Source organism: Vulpes lagopus, chromosome X (assembly GCF_018345385.1).
Source record: "Vulpes lagopus strain Blue_001 chromosome X, ASM1834538v1, whole genome shotgun sequence".
Classification (NCBI taxonomy): domain Eukaryota; kingdom Metazoa; phylum Chordata; class Mammalia; order Carnivora; family Canidae; genus Vulpes; species Vulpes lagopus.
The window spans coordinates 35,827,572-35,835,737 of record NC_054848.1 but is presented as its reverse complement, the minus strand read 5'-3'; the positions used below and the strand labels follow the sequence as shown (position 1 = coordinate 35,835,737).

The 8,166-nt window shown below is 46.7% G+C and overlaps 1 long non-coding RNA gene across 1 annotated transcript; it reads left to right on the top strand.

Annotated features, from left to right (window-relative positions):
• Nucleotides 1-1,292: 1,292 nt before the first annotated feature.
• Nucleotides 1,293-7,716, top strand: LOC121483221. Its single transcript, XR_005985703.1, has 3 exons — nt 1,293-1,500; nt 2,797-3,199; nt 7,657-7,716. It is a non-coding gene; the product is annotated as an uncharacterized LOC121483221 (long non-coding RNA).
• The last annotated feature ends 450 nt before the right edge of the window (nt 7,717-8,166 follow it).

Below are 8,166 nucleotides of genomic sequence, written 5' to 3'. Positions count from 1 at the left end.
TCTTGAACACCTTTTTGTACAACAATTTTGTGATATCATTTTCTAGCAAGAGGATAGAAAGATAACTTATTGTTTTTCTTTTTAAAGATTTTATTTATTTATTCATGAGAGACAGAGAGAGAGAGAGAGAGAGAGAGAGAGAGAGAGAGAGGCAGAGACACAGGCAGAGGGAGAAGCAGACTCCATGCACCGGGAGCCCCATGTGGGACTCGATCCCAGGACCCCGAGATCATGCCCTGGACGGAAGGCACACGCTCAACCGCTGAGCCACCCAGGCTTCCCAAATCAACAGGAAATTTAACTATTTTCCCATTGTGTTCATATACTTCACTTCTTTTCATTAAGTCGATTATTAAACAAACCAAGAGCCCACATATCACCTCTATTCAAAATCTATCGCTTTCTCCTTTGGTGTGATCGGAAAAAATCTGTTACAGTTCACTTTTCTATGCCAGAATCGCTTCCACTGGTTGCATATGGACATACCTGAAAAATAATTCGTTTTCTAGGAAGCTTGCAATTATATGCACTGCATTATTGATGATATTCTTGGGAGGAAAATTTTCTGTTTTGATCTGCTCACAAATTTAGTCATTTGGTGATTGGAAGAATTTCCCACAGGGTAGCTTCCAGCCCTGCACATTTCAAACTTCGTTTCTCCTCCTCCCACAGCCCAGCTGCTGTGGTGCTCGAAGTCAGGACGCCAGGTGGGCAGTGGGATTATTCCCGGAAGTCATTCCTACAGCGGGATGGCCAGTAATAACTACCTATGTAAACGGTTCCCATTAAAGGCACACTCAGTGTGTTCCCAGCCCAACTTCCCCGTAGCCAGCCCCTCACGGCCTCGGCCTCTCCAGGACCCGAGAGGAAGGGTGACAGAGTCAGAGCGGGAAGAGAGCGATCTTAATCAATTACAGCTCAAATAGTTCCCTTTTGCAAATTGTACAAACACACACGACCAGGTGAAGCCATTTCTGGGGCCCCGCCCAGGGTCTTTAGCAAATGAGGCGCCCTGACACCGCAGGTTCATTAGCTCCGGGCGGGTGTGAGTGTGCGAGGGTTTTTTGTTCACTTTCTTTAGCCAGCGGCAGCGGGATACCAGAAGGCCGACTCGGAAAGGCTCGGAGCCGCTTCTCCCTTTGAGCTGAACAAACCGCTCGCCTCTGCGTCCACGTAGGTCCCGCACCTGCCAGCCCCCGGCCGTCGCCCGGGTCCCGGCCGTGCGGCCCCGCGGCCTCTAGAGGGCACCACACTCTCATCCCGGAGCCGCTCGGTTGCCAAGGGGACGGCGGGGACGGCGGCGGCGGCGGCGGGCCTCGCCCCCTGGGACTTCCGGTGCCCTGCGCGCCGGCGCTCCCCGCCGCCGCCCGCCGGCGGAGCCCAGGTACAGCCCGCGGGGCCTGGCGCGGACGCCCTCGGGTCCGGACGACTGCTCGTGGTGCGGCAAGAGCCTCAGGGAGCGGGCCGGCTTCCTCGCTCAAGTTCCGGGAGCCCTTTCAGGTGCCCAGAAGTTTGTCCTTACCCAGGAGCACCCCCCCCACCTCCCCCCACACCCAGGGCAAAGGGCCGGGCCCCCTGTTGAGGTCTGCGGACGAGGAGGTGGGGGGGGCCTACCCGGCACTAGGCCTCTGGGGACTTTGCCACCCGTCCAGTTCCTAAAGCGTGCAGGACACTCCTGCTTTTGATTTAGGGTGTCTCGGACCTGGGAGGGGAGGCTTGTGACGGGGTGGGACCCGGAGCCGGAGTGGGCACATCAGCCAGGGAAGAAGGCGCCAGACCTCGGAGGGCCTGTGTTGGTGGCACCGCCCTGAGCTGGGCCGCAGGATGGGTGGGGTCCGCACCACCCCCATTTGGAAGCCAGGCTATGCCCTGGGGGGGAGGCATCCCGCGGGGCAGCCCCCTCAGACACTGGCTGGCTTCGCTCTGGGAGTCCAGGCGGTACCTCATGTTTTCTTTCTTTTTCTTTTTCCTTTATTGAGAGAGCACAAGTAGAGGGAGAAACAGACTCCCCTGCTGAGCAGAGAGCCCCATGGGGTAGGGTGGCAGGGAGGGCTCCATCCCAGGACCCTGAGATCATGACCTGAGCCGAAGGCAGATACTTAACCGCCTGGGCCACCCAGGTGCCCCTCATGTTTTCAACAAGGTATTGTCTTTGACCGCTGGGCCTCAGGGCCCCGAGGGGTCTCTAGGAGAATGTCCAGAGCTCCCCTCCCAGGTCTGAGTAGAGGGTTGGGATGATGAGGTAGAAGCAAAGAACTTAGGTGAGACCATCACTCTGATGAACATGAGGATGGTCAGTCCCCACAGCCTAACCCAGGGATAGCTGGGTTCAGGTGTGGGAGGCTACTGGGCCCAGTCTGTGTGGACGCCGCACATTCACATGGCTCCTAGTTGGGGCGTGGGGGTGGGGTGGGGGATAGGTGGCAGGAAGGGTTGGCCAGCAGAGCGGGTGCAGGAGGGTATCTGTGGAACCCGTGAGTCCCTTGTAGCCACAGGCAGGAAAGGCACACATATTTGTGTGTGTGTGTGTGTGTGTGTGTGTGTTAAAGTAAGCATAACACAAAAGTCACTGTATTAGTCAACTACAGTTCACTAGCATTCAGGACAGTCACAGTGCCGTGCATCAACTTTATCTAGTTTCAGAACATTTTTATCCCCTCAAAAGGAACCCATCAGCTGTAGCTCCCTGTCCCCACCTGTCTCCCAGCCCCAGGCAACCACTGATTTTTCTGACCCTATGGATTTGTCTGTTGTGGATATTTCATATAAATGGAATCTTTGGCTTCTTTAATTTAGCGTGAGTTTTCCAAGGTTCATACAACGTCCCAGCATGTGCCAGTTCTTCATTCCTTTTGGTGGCCAACTAATATTCCATCGCGTGGACATAATTGTACTGCATTCGGTTTACCTATTCGTCTACAAATGGGCACTCGAGCTGTTTCCACATTTCGGTGATTTCGAATACAGATACCTACCTTTACTCTGTGTCTTACCCTCATCTGGGGGTTCTTCCGGGTCCAGCGCTTCCTGCTAATGCTGATGTGAGCAGGTCTTCCAGCACGTGCACCCCACTCTAGCCCAGGGAACCTCAAGACTCATCATGCTCATTCTCAAAGAGGGTCCACCTGGAGTTATTTGTGTTTCCTCCCAGGCAAGAGGCCTTTACAACTCCCATGCCAGAAGCCACTCAGGTGCCCCAGTAAGTGTATTCTTAATCCCCTCACCTATTTCCCCCATCCCCCCACCCACCTCCCCTCTGATAACCGTCAGTTTGTTCTCTATATTTAAGAGTCTGTTTTTTGTTTTTGTTTTTTTTTAAAGATTTTATTTATTTATTCATGAGAGACACACAGCTACAGAGAGAGGCAGAGACACAGGCAGAGGGAGAAGCAGGCTCCACACAAGGAGCCCGACACGGGACTCGATCCCCAGTCTCCAGGATCAGGGCCTGAGCTGAAGGCAGCACTAAACTGCTGAGCCACCCGGGCTGCCCAAGAGTCTGTTTTTTGGGGATGCTTGGGTGGCTCAGCGGTTGAGCATCTGCCTTCGGCTCAGGGCATGATCCCGAGTCCTGGGATGGAGTCCCCCTTGGGCTCCCTGCAAGGAGCCTGCTTCTCCCTCAGCCTATGTCTCTGCTTCTCTCTGTGTGTCTCTCATGAATAAATAAAGCCCTTAAAAAAAACCCTGTTTTTTTGGTTTGTCTCTCTTTTTTCTTTGTTTTATTTCTTAAATTCCACATGAGTGAAATCATACAGTATTTGTCTTTCACTGATTAATTTCACTTAGCATTATACTTCTAGATCCATCCATGTTGTTGCTAATGGCAAGATTTCATTCTTTTTGATGGCTGAGTAATATTCCATTGTATATATACATATATGTTTATATATGTATGACAACTTCCCTATCCATCTTTTGATGGACACATAGATTGCTTTTATATCTTGGCTATTGTAAATAATGCTGCAATAAACATAGGGATGCATATATCCTTTTGAATTAGGGTTTTTGTTTCCTTTGGGTAAATACTCAGTAATGGAATTACTGGATCCTATGGTAATTACCTTTAAGTTTTAGAGGAGACTTGATACCATCTTCCACAGTGGTTGCCCCAGTTTGCATTCCCACCAGCAGCGCATGAGGGTTCCTTGTCTCCACATCCTCGCCAACAATTGTTGTTTCTTGTGTTTATTTTACTTATTCTGACAAGTGTGAGTTGATAGCTCATTGTAGTTTTGATTTGCATTTCCCTGATGATGAGTGATGCTGAGCATCTTTTCGTGTGTCTGTTGGCCATCTGGATGTCTTCCTTTGGAAAAATGTCTATTCATGGCTTCTGCCCATTTTTAAATTGAATTTGGATTTTTTTTGGGGGGTGCATAATTCTGTTTTTTAAAATCATTTCTATGACAGTATTTTTATATCTTATTAATTATTGAGCTAATAATATAGACATGTTGCAAAAGCAAAAGGTAGGGTGCCTGGGTGGCTCAGTCAGTTAAGTGTTTACCTTCGACTCAGGTCATGGTCCCAGGATCAAGCCCCACATTGGGCTCCCAGCTCAGTGGGGAGCCTGCTTCTCTCTCTGCTTCTGCCTCTCCCCCTTGCTCATGCTTGCTCACTCTCTTCCTCTCTGTGTCTGAAATAAAATCTTTAAAAAAAAAAAGCAAAAGGTATGAAAGGATTACATTGACAAGTGTGTTGTTTCTATCAGTTTATGTTCATGCATCCATTTTTCCCCTCAGAGGTTAACAATTTTACCAGTTTTTAATAAATGTTTTTAAAGATTTTTTTAAGTATTTATTCATGAGACACACACACACACACACACACACACACACAGGCAGAGACACAGACAGAGGGAGAAGCAGGCTCCATGCAGGGAGCCCGATGTGGAACTCGATCCCGGGTCTCCAGGATCATGCCCTGGGCCGAAGGCAGCACTAAACCACTGAACCACCAGGGCTGCCCCAGATTTATTTATTTTAGAGAGAGAGAGCGTGCATGCACAAGCATGGTGGGGGGAGAGGGAGAGGGAGAAAGAATCTCAAGCAGACTCCCATCGGCACAGAGCCCAATTTGGGGCTCAATCTCATGACCCTGAGATCATGACCTGAGCCAAAACCAAGAATCAGGGTTACCTGGGTGGCTCAACGTTTGAGCATCTGCCTTTGGCTCAGGCACGATCCTGGAGTTCCCGGATCGAGTCCCATTGGGCTCCCCTCAGGGAGCCTGCTTCTCCCTCTGCCTGTGTCTCTGCCTCTCTCTATATATTTCAATGCTCCATCTCAGGATCCTGAGATCATGACCTGAGCTGAAGGCAGACGCTTAACCAACTGAGGCACCCAGTTGCCCTTTTCATCAATGTTTTATAGTTTTCAGAATACAGGTCTTTCACCTCCTTGATTAATTTTATTTGTAGGCATTTTATTCTTTTTGGTGCAATTGTAAATGGGGTTTCTTAATTTTCTTCTGCTTCATTATGAATGTATAGAAATGCAACAGATTTCTATATGTTGATTTTATATCCTGTACCTTTACTGAATTCATGGATTAGTTCTGAGCTTTTTGGTGGAGTCTTTAAGGTTTTTTTGTTTGTTTGTTTTGTTTTGGTTTTTTATGAGAGAGAGAGAGAGAGAGAGGCAGAGACACAGGAGGAGGGAGAAGCAGGCTCCATGCCGGGAACCTGACATGGGACTCGATCCTGGGACTCCAGGATCACACCCTGGGCCAAAGGCAGGCGCTAAACCGCTGAGCCACCCAGGGATCCCCTTTAAGGTTTTTTATACATAGTATCATGTCATCTGCAAATACTGAAAGTTTTATTTCTTCCTTACCAATTTGGATGCCTTATATTTCTTTTCCTCATCTAATTGCTGTGGCTAGGACTTCCAGTACTATGCTGAATAAAAGGGGTGAGAGTGGACATCCTTGTCTTGTTCCTGATTTTAGGGGAAAGCTCTCAGTTTTCCACCATTGAGTATGATGTTAGCTGTGGTTTCTTCATCTGTGGCCTTTATTATTCTGAGGTATGTTCCCTCTACCCCTGCTTTGTTGAGAGTTTTTATCATGAATGGATGTTGTACTTTGTCAAATGCTTTTTCTGCATCTATTGAAATGATCTTATGGCTTTTATCCTTTCTCTTGTTGATGTGATGGATCACGTTGATTGACTTGTGAATATTGAACCACCCTTGTATCCCTGGTTTATTCCTGATCATGATGAATGATTTTCTTCTAATGTATTGTTGGATTTGGTTTACTGATAACTTGGTTGAGAATTTTTTCATCTATGTTCATCAGAGATGTTGGCTTGTCCTCTCTCTTTCTCTCTCTCTCTCTTTTTTTTGTGATGTCTTTAACTGGTTTTGGAAGCAGGGTAATGCTGGCCTCATAGAATGAATTTGGAAGCTTTCCTTCTTCATCTATCTTTGGAATACTTTTTTTTTTGTTTTTTTTTTAAGAACTTTATTTATTTGACAGAGAGGAGAGAACACATGCAGTAGGAGCAGCAGGCAGAGGGAGAGGGAGAAGCAGACTCCTTGCTGAGCATGGAGCCTAATGTGGGACTTGATCCCAGAACTCTGGGATCATGACCTGAGTCAAAGGCAGATGCTTAACTGACTAAACCACTCAGGAGCCCCTGGAATAGTTTTTGAAAATAGGTATTAGGGGATCCCTGGTTGGCTCAGCAGTTTAGCGCCTGCCTTCGGCCCGGGGTGTGTTCCTGGAGTCCTGGGATCGAGTCCCACGTCAGGCTCCCTGCATGGAGCCTGCTTTTCCCTCTGTCTGTGTCTCTGCCTCTCTCTCTCTCTCTGTGTGTGTGTGTCTCTCTCATGAATAAATAAATAAAATCTTAAAAAAAAAAAAAGAAAATAGGTATTAACTCTTCTTTAAGCTTTTGTTAGAATTCCCCTGTGAATCCATCTGGTTCTGGACTTTGGTTTGATGGAAGTTTGGTGATCACTGATTCAATTTCATTGCTGGTAATCGGTCTGTTCATATTTTCTATTTCTTTCTGATTCAGTTTGGGGAGGTTATGTTTCTAGGAATTTATCCATTTCTTCTAGATTGTCCAATTTACTCACATATAATTTTTCATAATATATTCTAAGAATCCTTTGTATTTCTGTGATGTTGCTTGTCATTTCTCCTGGTCATTTCTGATTTTATTGGAGTCCCTCTGCCCCCTATATCTCTTTTTTTTTTTATGAGTGTGGCTAAAGGTTTATTAACTCTGTTGATCTGTTCAAAGAACCACCTCCTGGAGCACCTGGGGGCTCACTGGTTGAGCATCTGCCTTGGGCTCAGGGTGTGATCCCTGGGTCCTGGGATAGAGTTCTGCATCAGGCTCCCTAGAGGAAGCCTGCTTCTCCCTCTGCCTATGTCTCTGCCTCTCTCTGTGTCTCTCATGAATAAATAAATAAAATCCTTAAAAAAAAAAAAAACACCTCCTGGTTTCATTGATCTGTTGTTCTATTGTATTTTTAGTTTCTATTTCATTTATTTCTGCTCTAATGTTTATTATTTCTTTCCTCCTACTTGTTTTGGCATTTATTTGTTCTTTTTTTCCTGACTCCTTTTGTTATAAGGTTAGGTCTTTTATGTGAGATTTTTCTTCTTTTTCTTTTCTTTTCTTTTCTTTTTTTTTTTTAGATTTTATTTATTCATGAGAGACACACAGAGAGAGGCAGAGACACAGGCAGAGGGAGAAGCACACTCCATGCAGGAAGCCCAATGTGGGACCCGATCCTGGGAGCCCGGGACCACGCCTCGAGCCGAAGGCAGATGCCCAACCGCTGAGCCACCCAGGCGTCCTGAGATTTTTCTTCTTGAGGTAAGTCTGTATTGCTATAATCTTAGAACAGCTTTTGCTGGATCCCAAAGATTTTGGACCATTGTGTTTTCATTTTTATTCATCTTTATGTATTTTTTAATTTCCTCATTGATTTCTTGGTTGACCCATTCATTGTTTAGTAGCATATTATTTTACCTCCACGTATTTGTGTTCTGTCCAGGTTTTTTCTTGTGGTTTATTTCTGGTTTCATAGCATTCTCTTCAGAAAAAAAATGCATGATTTAAAAAAAAAAAGATTTTATTTATTTATTTGACAGAGAGAGAGCCAGAGTCCATGCAGGGGGAGCAGGAGTGGCACTGCTCAGCAG